At 40.7% G+C, this 16,109-nt stretch overlaps 1 non-coding gene across 1 annotated transcript; it reads right to left on the bottom strand.

Moving 5' to 3' along the window:
• Nucleotides 1–14,668: 14,668 nt before the first annotated feature.
• LOC120259701 lies at nucleotides 14,669–14,776 on the bottom strand. Its single transcript, XR_005536257.1, has one exon. It is a non-coding gene; the product is annotated as a small nucleolar RNA R71 (small nucleolar RNA).
• Between the last annotated feature and the right edge of the window lie 1,333 nt (nucleotides 14,777–16,109).

Here is a 16,109-nt window from a genome sequence, read left to right as displayed (position 1 = left end):
GTATTAGTAATAGGAAGTATTCTTTTCTTACATTGAGCATTACTTTTCTCAGATTTTATCGCTTATACATGTGTATTTATGTTCTTTTGTACAAATAGGGTTGTGGAGACAATAGTGGAAGATAGGAGCCAAAAGTAGATCGTGGGTGCACTTTGTTGACGAAATCTTGGGGTGAACAAACGTGAAGACACTAGTTGTGCTCAAAGACACGTGATTGTGTGACAACCTATATCGTGCTCAAACAAACACATGGTTTAGAGAGGCACAAAGGCAATCACATTCATGTGTTCCAACTTGTGCAAGGCTAGCAAGATCTCTATCAATGTGACATTATTGAAGATACAACACGATCTACCACATGGATGCGTGCCCATTCATGTGGCCTCAATGAAGAGTGTGGATTTGGGAACATTTTGGCGAAGCACTGTAGTAATTTACAGTACAAAATCACTGCAGCAGTTACTGTTCATAGCTCACAGAAAATTGAAGTTCTAGATATTCACATGGGCTTGTGGAAATTTCACAAGTCTGTGTGGATGCCTGATTCCATCCTATTTAAGACTGTGACTTATGACGACTTGGGGATCTTTTTTCCAATCTTTTTCCCATCTCTTCCCCATGTTTGGAGGTTCTCACGGCTTGGGTTTGGAGAGGCTTTGGCAAGGCTTTTAGAATGGTTCTACGGCCTTCAAAACCGCATTCCATCAGAAGATAGTTATTGGGGAAGCTTTCGTTGGTATCGATTCGGCGAGGTGTGCCATAGGCTTGACGAGGCAACCTTTAAAGAAGATGAGGCTACTTCACTAGACCATCAACACGGACACCAAGGGGTTTTACTTATGGATTGCATGTTTTTACATTCGATTTCATTATTGATTGTATCTTGGTCAATAGAGAGCTAAACCCCTAGTGGGTGCTCGGACTTGCAAACCCTAGAATGCTTTTGTTTTATTGACCTTTCATTATATTTCTTTAATTGATGTTCTAATTGAGTTCCAATCTTGAATACTTGTTGAGTTGATTTTCCCTTAGAGTAACACTAGGGTTGAGAATCTTTCTTGGTAATCGTCGTAGATGAGTGACACACTGTGAGGGTTAGACAAACCTAGGTTGGAGACGGTTGAGAGGGTGAATCGAGAGGTAGCAGAATGTCCCCTTTCCTTTCTGGTGTGATTTATCCTACCACCATGTTACAAAAGTTCTTTGCGGTTATAATAGAGTGAAGTGCTAAGAGAGAAACTCCGTTGGAGCTTAGTTGTGCAAGCGACAGAGTGAAGTGCTGAAGTAATCCTTAGTGTTGGGGATTAATTGTGACTAAGGGTCTTTCACCTGGACCAAAAGGTTAGATCTAGATTAGGAAAGAGGGTTTATCACTTGGAGTCCCTAGAGTTTTAAGCAACCTTACATAGTGTGAGATGTTGAGACTGAGCTATTTCTCCTCTGGGGCATAATGTAGGTTTAGTCATGGTTGACCTTATTTTTGGAACCATGTGTTTAAGGGTTTTCATGACTCATTAGACATCTGTTGGGAGACATAATGGTTAGTCTTGCACTTGAAGCAATAATCCTAGGGTGAGCAACGTCTGGGTGCCCCACCTTCTATCGATTGCCTCTCCTCTCATTTTATTGTGTCTCTCTTTCTTGCTTTCTTTATTTCTTTTCTTTTTCACATTGATATTGTTCGCACCTCTATTGATCCATCTTTACCATAGTTAAATAGCAAATCTTGTGTTTCTAATCATGATTCCCTGCAGATACGACTACCCACTCACCAGGGTACTTTTATTACTTCGATAACCCGTACACTTATGGTACACACACAAAGGGTGTTGTCAGCTGGAAAAGTTTTGGAAGCCAAGTTTTTCTGACCAACTCTCTTTGCTGATGCCCAGAATTTCGTCAGAACCTATGATCAATGTCAACGGAGCGGGAATTTATCTAAGTTTGATGAAATAAAACAAACCCCTATTCAGCAGTGTGAGGTATTTGATGTTTGGGGGATTGATTTTTGGGGACCCTTTCCTAACTCAAATGGAAATTGATTTGTATTGGTGGCAGTCGATTATGTTTCCAAGTGGGCAGAAGCACAGGCACTTCCATTAAACAATACTTGGGTGGTAGTGAAATTTTTGAAAAAATTGTTTTCCCAATTCGGTGCACCCAGAGCTATCATAAGTGACAGAGGGACCCATTTCGCAAAAGCCCAGTTTGAAAAAGTGATGAAAAAATTTGGTGTACATCATCGGATTACTACTGCATACCACCATCAAACTAATGGTCAGGTTGAGGTCACCAATCGTGAATTAAAAAGGATACTGGAGAAGACTGAACATTATAACAGACGCAATTAGTCGGAATGGCTGGATGATGCACTTTGGGCCTACCAAATGGCATATAAAACCTCTATGGGACACACACCGTATCGACAGGCCTATGGAAAGACGTGCTATCTACCGGTTAAACTGGAGCATAAGTCATACTGGGAAATTAAGTTCTTAAATTTAAATTTAGATGACGCACAGAAAAACAGAAGTTTCAACTGATTGAGCTGGAAGAAGATCGACACAATTCTTATGAGAATTCATGGCTATATCAAGAGAAAATCTGATGAATTCACGATCAGCGAATCAAAGATGATAAGTAGTTTCCCCATGGTGGGGTAGAGATCTCAAATCTGAAGAAGGAAACTTTCAAGGTTAATGGACATCGTTTGAGGAATTACACTATTAGAGATGAAAATATTCTATATGGGCCCGGTACAGCATACTCGTTGTTGACACATCCCTTGAGTGTGTGTACCATAAGTGCACGGGTTGTCGAAGTAATAAAGTATCCTGGTGAGTGGGTAGTCGTATCCAAAAGGAATAGTGATTAGAAACACAAGAATTGCTATTTAACTATGGTGAAGATGATTCAAAATGTGTGAACAATATCGATGCAAATAGAAATAAAAAGAATAAGAAGGAGATGCAAAAAAATGATAGTAGAGCCAATCGATAGAAAATGGGGCACCCGGATATTGCTCACCCAAGGACTATCGCTTCAGTGCAAGACCGATCATTATATCTCCTAACTAATGTTTAATGAGTCATGGAAATCCTTAAACACACAGTCCCAAACCTAAGGTCAACCGTGACTAACCCTACACTGTGCAAGGTTGCATACAGCTCTAGGGACTATAAGCGATAAACCATATTCCCTAATCGAGATCTAACCCTTTGTTCTAGGTGAAAGACCCCTAGTCATAATTAAGCCCCAACACTAAGGATTACTTCAATGCTTTACTCTATTGCTTGCACAACTAAGCCCCAGTGGAGTTCCTCTCTTAGCACTTCACTCTATTGTGACCGCAAAGAACTCTTAGAACACGGAGGTAAGATAAATCACACGAGAAGGGATAGGGGATGTTCCACTGCCTCTCGACTCACCCTCTCAACCCTCTCTAATCTAGCTTTGTTTAACCCTCATGGTGTGTCACTCATCCACAAGGATTACCAAGATGGATTCTCAACCCTAGTGCCACTCTAAGGAAAAATCACTTCAACAAGCATTCAAGATTGGATCTCAATTAGAACATCAATTAAAGAAAACATAATGAAAAGTCAATGAAACAGAATCATCCTAGGGTTCAAAAGTCCAAGCACCCACTAGGGGTTTACCTCTTGATGGAGCAAGATACAATCAATAATGAAATCGAAAGTAAAAACATGCAATCCATAAGTAATACCCGCTTGTAGTCCGTATCGATGGTCATGTGGAGTAGCCTTGTCTTATCCAAAGGTTCCCTTGTCAAGCCTAGGGCACACCTCATAGAATCGATACCGACAAAAGCTCCCCCAATAACTATCTTCCTAAGGAACACAATGTTACAGACTGTAGAACCACTCCAAAAACCTTGCCAAAGCCTCTCCAAATCTTTGCCGTGAGTGCCTCCAATGTCGGGGAAAGGATGGTAAAAAGATTGGAAAAATATTATTCAAAACACCTCAAGTCACCACTTAAATAGGACTGGAATCGGGCATCCACATAGGCATATGGAATATCCACACACCCGTGTCAATCTCCCGGAATTGAATTTTCAGTGCGCTGTGAACAGTATCTACTATAGTGATTTGCTAAAGTACTTTTTCTATAGTAAATTTCTACAGTACTTCGCCAAAATGCTCCCGAATCCACACTTTTCATAGAGGCCACATGATGGGCAGACATCCATGTGGTAGATCACGTTGCATCTTCAATAAAATCACATTTGATGAAGATCTTACTAGTGTTGCACAAGTCAGAAAATATGAGCGTGACTGCCTTTGTGCCCCTCTAATTTGCATGTTCACTCGAGTACAATGGAGGTTGGCACACACTCATATGTCTTTGAGCACAACTTGTGTTTTCACATTTGTTCACTCCAAGATTTCATCAATAAATTGCATCCATGATCTACTTTTGGTTTCTTTCTTTCATTCTTGTCTCCACAACCCTACATGCGCAGAAGAACACAAATACACATGCATAAGCGATAAAACCTGAGAAAAGCAATGCTCAGTGTAAGAAAAAAAATACTTTGTATTACTATTACACAAGCACTTATCAGCTACTCAAACCTCTTTAAACACACTGCAGGTAAGTCAAGCTAGTGACGTTAAACAAGCGCTCCTTGGGAGGCAACCCTAGTTGTGTGTTTTGTAGTGGTTTGTTCGTTTTTGGTTTTTCTCTTCACTTGTGGTCATCTTAATGGGTTTCTTTTTCATCTTCTTTTTTTCTTCTAGAATTCCTCTTATTCACCACATTTACCAATAGTTATTCTCGTTGCAATCTTGTATTTTCACCTTTATTATAAGGAGGAAGGGCCTTTGTTGTGGCCAGTTTCAGGCACAACACGGGCAAGGAACACCCGTCGGTGTGCTACTGAATTTCACTGGCTACCATTTTTGAGATTTTTCCGGTGGATACAAGCTTGGCACGATCGCGTCTAGGCGTGACACGTCCACCATGCTCAGTAACACGATTGTGCCCTCCCTAGTTGTTTTTGACCAATTGAGTCCCAATGTATGTTTTTTTTTTCCTCTTGATCTTCACATCTATTCTTATCCATTTATCATGTCGTTCAAGCCTTCTTCAACCCTGTAAAGAGAAAAAGAAAAGGGGGGGGAGGGGGTCTTTTACAGTCTTCATTGCAACAAATCCTCAGTGTTATCCACTATTCTCATTTCATCTTTTCCCATATGCCGGTAATATTTCATCTTTTATTCTTGAACATGTCAAGTTTACCTAGTCTCCAGAGTTAGCTTGGGATTTGTGGGCCAGGGTGTCCCTTTGTGTCTTCTATTTCACGTTTGGTTTAACGAGTGTTTCATTTCATGGTGTGCGAGCATCTTAGATTCTTCGGGGTGGATGATCGATGATGGCATGATTGTGTTACTCCATATGACACAATCATGTCATCTCATGTGGACACGGTCATCTTGTTCTTAGAACGATTGTGTCCAACCTGATTTTGCTTGTATTGGTCTAAATTCTTTTGCTAATTTTGTGTAGACAATACTGAGAAAGCGGAAGAGTGCAATTGCAGGGTCATCAACGGGGCTGATCACCATCAACCTATCTACTGAAATTGTTTGCCGGCCCACATTTTCCTCTCCACTTCATCAAGAACGTTATGCTCGGCTTTCTACTCACATATGAAGGCTGAGATCGAGTAGTAATTGGATATATGTGCTTGGTACAAGTTGTTGTCCATCAATGAGCCAACTTATCATGATCTCACGCATGAGTTCCTTGTTTCTTTTAAACATTGAATTGGTTACAATATTGGGATGACCCAATGACCATTTGATTCCAACTTCGGGAACATGAGTACCACCTCACCTATATAGATTTGGCGCTGCTCATGGGTCTTTATACACCTTAGTACACTGTAACTGAAGAATATCATAACCTTATTTCTTCACCACCTCTAAGTGAGGTGCAGACCGCTAGATGGAGGAGGTTGAGTGACTTTGGGGTTATGTTTAGGTCGAGCCTCACTTCTTCTTCAACTCTTAAGTCACATGCACTATGAGTTATTCACACAGAATTGAGTGGCACTATTCTTGGATGAATTCGTGGTATGAATTTTTTCATCTTCTCCGAGTTTAAATACTTACTTAGCATGGTTGATCAGACTCCATACCATTTGGGATTTTTCATCGCTAATTCCTTCCATCATCAGGCTACTGACACTAGGGGACACTCAATCTGTTTGGAACCATACATCACCCGACTGACTTAGGGAATGGGACTTCTTGGTGACATGGACCACATGCCAACTATTGGGGGCTACAAACCTATTTCCCTCAGAAGTTTACGTTCTATGGGATTTTATTCACCGTCGCATCTCTGTGACGCTGCTGTTTCCACTATAGTTACTCCTTCCTCCTCGTTTTCAGCCGCTTCCACTACTCCCCCTACCTTGACTTGTCATTTGTGTCTTTCTTGGCTAGGACAGAGTTTACAGCGTATTGTAGACCATTGTGAATCTTCTTTCACTCCATCATCTAATGATCAGCCCTCGGACGATGGACTCTAATCCAGTGTCCTTTTTTTCTTTGTTCCTTTTGTATCTGCTGTTGTTTTTCCCTTCTTTGTGTTGCTTTGTAGTTCATTTAGCAAGGGGTGTTCCTTGCTATACTAACATTTTGGTTTGTTTACTTTTATAGTTATTACATTTTTGTTTTACTACTGATGTATGCTTCCCTTGTGTTCCATGTTGTATCTCAGGGATTGTGTGGTTGCTTGAAGTTAGCAACACGCGAGAGCAGCACCATCACTCTCCGTGCTTGACTTTTGGGGGATAACACATGTCAAAGACACAACTCATTTCTCCATTCAGGACAGTCGCTTTACCTTTTTCCCCCTACCATTTTCTTCATTTCATTGCATTATTTATTTACATTGAAGCTACTACCCATTGAATTTAGTTTCATTTGCAAATTTTGTTGACTGTGCAGAACATAAGTTAGGGTTTTCAAATGCACACGCACTAGGTTTCGGAAGTGAGATTATAGGTGTTCTTATGAATTTATGTTTTTATGAACACCTGTGATTCCCCTATGTTTAAAACCTTCATCACCTTTCCTTTTGAGATTGGAAGCATTGCACTCATCTATTTTATTATCGAGTGTTTGGTGGTTTCTTAAGGACAAGCAACAACTCAAGTATGGGGATATTTGATGAGTGCACTTTGGATACATATTTTCATGCCCTAAATCTATCATTTTACTTGTTCTCTAGTTTACCTTTATACAGGAGAAGTGCTATTATGGGTATTTTGCTATATGTGCAAGAATAGGGGACTCAATACAATTCGGAGTGAAATTGGGAAGAAACAAGAAAATATTCAAGAAGAGTTCAACTACTCAAGCTGGACACGGAGTGGACACACTTGTGTCGCACCCATTGAAGATCTCGGCCTTTTGTTGATCCAGCAAGAAGAATGTGTAGAAGGGTGCTTCCAAGGCTGACACGGTCGGACTCGATCGTGTCATTGCTTCTGAAATACCCAGGCTAATAAGTGATTGTGTATTAGTAATATGAAATATTCTTTTCTTGTGTTGAGCATTACTTTTATCAGGTTTTAGCGCTAATACATGTGTATTTGTGTTACTTTGGTGCATGTATGGTTGTAGAGTAAAATATGTAAGAAAGAAGCTAATGTAGATCGTGAATGCACTATTTGATGAAATCTTGGAAGGGATAAATGCGAAGGCGCAAGTTGGGCTCAAAGATGTGAGAATGTGTGCCAACCTCCATGTATTCAAGCAATTACAATGAGTTGGAGGGGGCACGAAGACAGTCACATTTGCGTATCCCGACTTGTACAATGATATCAAGATCTTCACCAATGAGGCCTTTTATTGAAGAAATGACGCGATCTACAGCATAAACTTGTGCCCGTTTATGTGACCTTGATGAAAAGTGTGAATCGGGAATGTTTTTGGCCAGACTGTAGCAAGTTAATGTTTCAAATCAGTGTAGCAATAACTATAGTAGTTACTGTTCACACCCTGTAGGAAATCAGAATTCCAAAGAATCCACGCGCTCGTGTGGAATTTTCACAGGGGCATGTAGAAATTCTATAGGGGCGTGTGTGAAAATCCATAGGGCCGTGTCAATGCCCGATTCTAGCCTATTTAAAGCCGTAATTCAGCCCGATTTAAGGATCCTTTTTTTCCATCTTTTCTCCAACTCTTAAGAGGCTTGCGGCTAGTGTTTAGATAGGTATTGGCAGGGCTTTTGGAGTGGTTCTACGGCTTCAACACCGCGTTTTTCTTTGAAGATAGATATTGGGGAAGCTTTCGTCGGCACTAATCTAGCGAGGTGTGCCATAGGCTTGACGAGGACCTTTGGAGAGGACGAGGCTACTCTACAAGACCATCGATACGACTACCGAGGGGGTTTCCCTATGGACTACTCGTTTTTACTTCCGATTTTACTATTGATTATATCTTGCTCCATGGAGAGCTAAACCCCTACTGGGTACTTCGATTTGTAAACCCTAGGATGTATTTATTTCATTAACCTTTTATTATGCTTTCCGTAATTGATGTTATAATTCAGTTCCAATCTTGAATGCTTGTTGAATGATTTCTCCATTAGAGTGACACTAGGGTTAAGAGTTCACATTGGTAATCCTTGTGAGTGAGTGACACACCACGATTGTTAGACAAAGCTAGATTGGAAAGGGTCGAGAAGGTGAGTCGAGAGGTACAGGAGCGTCCCCTTTCCCCTCCGACGTGATAGATTCTGCCTCCGTTCCTCGAGTTCTTTGAGGCCATAATAGAGTGAATGGTCTAAGGGATGAATCTCCACTAGGGCTTAGTTGCGCGTGCAACGGAGTGAAGCGTTGAGGGGATCTTAGTATCTAGGGCTTAATTGTGGTTAGGGACCTTCCGCTCGACCAAAGGGGTTAGGTTTATAATTAGGAAGAGATTTATCACCGGAATCCCTAGAGCTCATTGCAACTTTATTCGAAAGTGCGAGGTTGAGAGGTTATTTAATCTCTCCTCCGGGACATGAATAGAGTTAGGCATAGTTGACCTTAGATTTGGGACTATGTATGTAAGGATTTCCACGACTCACCATTGCATTGATTAGGAAGCATAATAGAGAGTTCTTGCACTTGAAGCGATTATCCTAGGTGAAGCATCATCCGAGTACCCCATCTTTATCGATTGCCTTACCTCCTCCTTACTTTTGTTCTCTTACTTGTTGCATTTAATTGTTGAGAATTGAATCATTATCATACTTATCATTGTTGATATTCCACATAGCTAAGAATTGAATTAAGTGTCTTTACTCCCTACTCCCTGTGGATTAGATACCCGCTCACCCGGGATTATTACTTTGACAAACCCGTGCACTTGCGGGATATACGCAAGGGGATCTTGTCATGGGGCTTAATTGTGACTAGGGGCCTTTCGCCTGGACCAAAGGATTAGGTCTATATATAGGAATAGGGTTTTTCACTTGGAATCCCTAGAGTGTCTTGTAACTTTGAACAGTGTGAGGTGTTGAGACTGATCAATTTCTCCGCCGTGGCATAGTGTAGAGTTAGTCACGGGTGACCTTCGGTTTGGGACTGTGTATCTTAGGATGTCCATGATTCATTTAGCATTAGTTAGGAAGCATAATAGTTGGTTTTGCACTTGAAGTGGTAATCCTAGGCGGGAAAATATCCGAGTACCCCACTTCATATCGATTACCTTTCTTCTCACTTATTTATACCTCTCTTTCTTATTTCTTTTATTTTTGTCTACATTACATCTTATCAACACAACCATTGTTTCATCTTCTCTTGGTTAAGTAGCAATCTTGGTGTTTTTATTCCCTACTCCTTGTAGATACGATATCCACTCACCTAAGATTTATTACTTCGACAAACCCGTGCACTTGTGAGTCACATGCAAAGGGTGTGTCACAGGCCAAAGGTGATTTTATTGAATAACAAGTGACACGGGCTGGGTGCTCTTGACATAATCATGCAACATGATTGCACGTGTCCCTTCCACTGAATCTTCCAGGCAGAAACCCTTAATTTCACTCGGTTTTCCCTCGACATGACACGGTCTGGACATGCTCATGCGCAGGCCGTGTCGAGCCGGAATCCTCTTTTTTAACTCCAGTTTTTAGGGTTTCCTCTCTATCTTTTGTTCGGGGATCTACTTCTCCACCGGGAGGACAATGATGAGAACAAAGATCATGCTTTTCCACACTTCCTAAAGCTTTAAGGTGCGAGTTGGAGGCACAAGGGAAGTCATGCAAGAACATGGAGCTCGACATTGGATTCAAATCTCAAAGAGAAGGAGGTCATGTCTTCTTTCTTTAGATCTAGTATTATCTCCTCCATGTTGTACCCACCCATGATTGGCTAGCTGGCCACGGTGCCCTGGCTTGAGAAGTTTGTCACTTTGTATACTTTATACACTTGTACTCTTTATGATTTACGAAGTTCTTTTGGTTCTTATGTTAAATCTTGTATTGCAAAACATGATGGTGGATTGTCATAGCTATTATTACTCTAGGGAATGGCATAACTTGGTAAGCTTGAATCCATAGTTATCTTTGCAAAACTTGACATATTTGAGAGCCATCGTTGTAATATTGTTTTTGAGCACACACTAATGCCTGAGAATGTACCTGGTAAATCTTGAGAGCGAGTGAGTATCGCTAAGTGCTTAGGAAACATCCCGGGCATTGTTCTCTTACTGTTGACACTAAATCCAATTGCCTTTATCTTCATCTTTCTTCTTTTCTTTTCTTTTATCTCTTTATTTACCCTTTTAGTTTAAAGTAATCTTATCACCATTCTATTCTTCACTAGAGATCAATGTTCAGTGAGTATTTTTAGCCCAGTCCCTATGGTTCAACAACCCTATCCTTGACAGGGTACCACTATATTACTAATGTGCGATCCATGGACTTGCGGAGAATGCATTAATCTCCATATAGGCTAGTTTTTTTGGGAAACATGCCCTTTACTTGTCATATTAGAACATAAAAGATATTGGGCAGTTATGAATTTTAATTTGAAAAACAGAAGTAGGAAGCATCTTTTATAACCTAATGAGCTTAATAAATTGTGTCATAAAGCTTATATGAGTTCGAGGCTACATAAAGAGAAGACGGAGTGATGGCATGATAGGATAATCAATCAAATATATGTTATTACCAATCAAAAGGTATTGCTTTATAATAGTCAACTAAATCCTTTTTAGGAGAAATGGAAATCAAACTAGACAAGGTCATACATGGTTAGTGACACTTATCTTGCTGGCATGGTGATCTTAATCAGTAAAAGTGGGGTCTTCAGGCAATTCTCCCACTAGGATTTAGGTATTAGGTATCAAGTGTGCAAAGTGTTTCTAGAAAGTAGGTTAAGTCATGGAAATCAAAAGATAATCGGATCTTATCTCCTGATCACCAATACTAGTCCCTTACAAGATCCTGGTGGAGAAATCTCTTAGTCTCAACACCTCATACCACATTTGACTGCATAGCACTTTAGGGATTCCAAAGGGCATATCCGATTCCTAAGAATAAACCTATCCCTACCTCTAGGTGAAAGGTTCCTAACCCCCTACGAGGTCCCGGTGGAGAACTATCTCAATCTCAGCACCTCACATCATATATGGTTTCTTAGAGCTTAGGGAATATGGAGATAGAATACACCAATCAGAGGGGAAATGGGCGCTCCGCTATCTCATGGATCACCCTCTCAACCTTCTTTAATCTTGAGGTTCTAACCCTAATGGAGACCTCTCTCCCACCAAGGTGAACAAATCATGCAAACCAAACAACCATTAGATCAATATTGCAAGCAAGCATTAGGAAAACAATATTGAAACTCAACCAAACTTGGAGTAAATAGAAACACAAAGTAAATTCACACAAGATTAGAATCCTAGGGTTCACAAGCCCAAATACCTTCTAGAGATTTAGCTCACTATGGAGCAATATAAAAAACAAATCATCAATGAATGAAAGTATATAAAAGCCATTGAAATAAGCCCTCCCCTATATCTGAACTAATAGCCTTGATGAAGAGCTTCAAAGTCTTGATGGATACTACTCTGAAGCTAGTGTTGCCGGTGGCTTCCTTGATGCTATGATGGAGGAAGAATCGATCAAAGTTGGTGAAGAAATGCCTCCTAAGCTGCAAAGACTTCCTCTCTAAATCCTAGCCACCTCACATCTCAAGAGCCATGATAAGTGCTTGTGTATTAGTAATACGAAGTGTTCTTTTCTTATATTGAGCATTACTTTTCTAAGATTTTATCTCTTATTCATGTGTATTTGTGTTCTTTTTTTCATGAAGGGTTGTGAAGGCAATTGTGGAAAAAATGAACCAAAAGTAGATCATGGATGCATTTGTTGATGAAGTCTTGGAGTGAAAAAACGTGAAGACACAATTTGTGAGCAAAAACATGTGAGAGTGTGATAACCTTCATTGTGCTAGAGCGAATATACAATTTGGAGGGGCACAAAGGTAGTCACACTCATGTTTTCCAACTTGTGCATAATTAGCAAGATCTTTGTCAATGTGGCTTAGTTGAAGACACGAAGCGATCTACCGCATGGATGTGTTAAATCACTATAGTAGTTACTGTTCATTGCTTGCAAAAAATGAGTGTCCTGGAAATTCACACTTGAGTGTGGAATTTCCACACCCACATGTGGATGCCCGATTCCGGCACTATTTAAGCCGCAATTTTAGACATTTTTGGGATCCTTTTTCCAATCCTTTTCTTAACTTTTCACCATCTATGGAGACGCTCGCGGCTAGGGTTTGGATAGCCTTTGGCTAGGTCTTTGGAGTGGTTCTACAACCTTCGACACCGTGTCCCTTTGGAAAAAAAGTTATTGGGGGAGCTTTCATCGACATCGATTCGGCAAACTGCGCCCTAGGCTTCACTAGGGAGCCCTTGGAGAAGATGAGGCAACTCCACATGACCATCGATACAGAATTTAATGTTTTACTTATGGATTGCATGTTTTTACATTCAATTTCATTATTGATTATATCTTGCTCCATGGAGAGCCAAACCAATAGTGGGTGCTTGGACTTGTAAACCCTAAGATGATTTTGTTTCATTGATCTTTCATTATGTTTCTTTAATTGATGGTTTTAATTGAGTTCAAACTTCGGATTCTTGTTGAATTGATTTTCCCTTAGAGTAACACTAGGGTTGAGAATCTTTCTTGGTAATCATTGTGGATGAGTAACACACCATGAGGGTTAGACAAAGCAAGGTTGGAGAGGGTCGAGACGGTGAGTCGAGAGGTAGCGAAATGTCCCCTTTCCCTTCCAATGAGATTTATCCTACCTCCACGTTCCAAGAGTTCTTTGCGGTTATAATAGAGTGAAGTGCTAAGAGACAAACTCCACTGGGGCTTATTTGCACGAGCAACTGAGTGAAGTATTGAAGTAATCCTTAATATTAGGGCATAATTATGACTAGGGATATTTCGCCTGGACCAAAGGGTTAGATCTATATTAGAAAATAGGATTTATCACTTGGAGTCCCCAAATCTTCATGCAACCCCACACAGTGTGAGGCATTGAGAGTATCCCTTTCCACCGGGGCATAGTGTGAGGGTTAGTCACGGTTGACCTTATGTTTGGGATCGTGTGTCTTATGATTTCCATGAATCAATAGACTTCAGTTAGGAGACATAATTATTTTTTTGCACTTGAAACAGTGGTCCTAGGGTGAGCAATGTCCGGGTGCCCCATTTTCTATTGATTGCCTCTCCTATTATTCTATTGCATCTGTTTCTTCTTTACTTTATTTCTATTTGCATTAATATTATTCACACCACTCTTAAATCATCTTCACTATATTTAAATAGCAATACTTGTGTTGCTAAGCACTGTTCCCTGTGGATATGACTACCCACTCACCAGGGTACTTTATTACTTCGACAACTCGTGCACTTGCGGTACGCACTCGCAAGGGCTGTGTCAATGTTTTGGCACTATTGCCGTGGAATAGGCATTTTGGAAGCATTTTGTACTTTGCTATTTTAGCTATTCATCACTTGTTCTATTTCACACTTTCTTATTCTTCCATCGTTCTGATTTGTTTTTCTTTCTTTAGTTGCAGTTCCAGGTTATGACCCAAGGAAACCCTTCGACATTGGTTGAAGGTGATCCAGACATTGGAAGGAATATTCATAGAAGGGGAAAAAAACCTTTGTAAGAATAGTATAATCAAGCTTAGATAGAAGTGAAGGGTCTCATAATATGGCAGAACAGAATGAGCAGTAGAGGACACTCTCAGATTATGCCAGACCCATAGTTCTTGGCGCGTAATCCAGCATTTTGCGGCTACCAATTACGGCTCAGAATTTTGAGCTTAAGCCGGGCTTCATCCAGATGTTACAGGAATCAGCACAGTTTAATGGTTTGGCTGATGAGAATCCAAACAATCACATTGAGAACTTCTTGGAAGTGTGCGATATGCTCAAAATTAATGGTGTTGCGGATAATGCCATCAAGTTTAGGGCCTTCCCATTTTCCTTAAAAGGAAGGGCAAAGTAATGGCTACATTCACTACCTAGGCCATTGATCACTACATGAGAAGAGATGGTAGAAGTTTTTCTTGGCCGATATTTCCCTCATGAAAAAACTATAAAGATCAGGAATGAAATATCTTGTTTTGTGCAAATGGAATTGGAGTCTCTTTTTGAGACATGGGATAGGCTCAAGGAGCTCCTACAAAAATGACAACGCCCTTGGCGTGTGACCCGCAAGTGTGCGGGTTTATCGAAGTAATAAATCCGAGGTGAGTGGGGTATCGTATCCACTGAGAGTAGGGAATAAAAATACCTAAATTGCTACTTAACCAAGTGAAGATGAATAATAATTGTGTTGATAAGATGTGATGTAAATAGAAATAAAAGTAACAAGAATGAGAGGCACAATTAAGTGAGAGGCAAGGCAATTGATAGAAATGGGGTACTCGGATAATGCTCCCTCTAAGACTTATGCTTCAAGATCAAGACCTACCATTATACTTCCTAATTAATGCTTAATGAGTTGTAGAAATCCTAAATCACACGGTCCCTAACCTAAGGTCAACCTTGACTAACCCTACACTGTGTCCCATTAGAGAAATCGCTCAGTCTCAACAACTCACAATGAACAAAGTTTCATGGAGTTCTAGGGATTCCAAGTGAAAAACCTTATTCCTATGTGTAGATCTAACACTTTAGTCCAGACGAAAGTCCCCTAATTACAATTAAGCCCCAGATACTAAGCTCACTTTAATGCTTCACTCTGTTGCTTGCGCAACTAAGCCCTAGCGGAGTTCATCTCCTAGCACTTCACTCTATTGTAACCGCAAAGAACTCTAGGAAATGGAGGTAGGATAAATCACACCGGAGGGGAAAGGAGACACTTCGCTCCGCTACCTCTTGACTCACCCTCTCAACCCTCTCCAATCTAGTTTTTTCTAACCCTCATGGCGTGTCACCCATCCACAAAGATTACCAATATTGACTCTCAACCCTAGTGTCACTCTTAGGGAGAAATCATTCAACAAGAATTCAAGATTAGAACTCAAATAAAAGCATCAATTAAGGAAAGCACAATGAAAAGTCAAAGAAACAATAACATCCTAGGGTTTACAAAATCCAAGTACCCACTAGGTGGTTTATCTCTCCATTCAGTACAATACAATCAACAATAAATCGAAAGTAAAGATAAGCAATCCATAGGAAAACCACCTCGATATTCCTGTGGATGGTCTTGTGGAGTAGCCTCGTCTTCTCCAAAGGTCCCTTTGTCCGGTCTAAGGCACACCTCGCCGGATCGGTGCCGACGAAAGCTCCCACAATAACCTTCTTCCAAGCCAAGTGTGGTGTCGAGTCCGGAGAACCACTCCAAAGATGTGCCAAAAGCCTCTCAAAACCCTTGCCGATGGCCTCTCGAGAGATAGAGAAAAGTTGGAGAGAAGGGGGAAAGAAGATCCCCAGAATCAGGCTGAATCACGGCTTAAGTAGGGCTGGAATCGGTCATCCACACGCCCCTGTGGATTTTCCACATTGGTGTGGATAATTTCCACACACCCATG

The sequence above is a fragment of the Dioscorea cayenensis genome, chromosome 4 (genome assembly GCF_009730915.1).
Source record: "Dioscorea cayenensis subsp. rotundata cultivar TDr96_F1 chromosome 4, TDr96_F1_v2_PseudoChromosome.rev07_lg8_w22 25.fasta, whole genome shotgun sequence".
NCBI classification, from domain to species: domain Eukaryota; kingdom Viridiplantae; phylum Streptophyta; class Magnoliopsida; order Dioscoreales; family Dioscoreaceae; genus Dioscorea; species Dioscorea cayenensis.
Note: the sequence above shows the minus strand (reverse complement) of the source record. Positions and strands in the feature narration are given on the sequence as shown.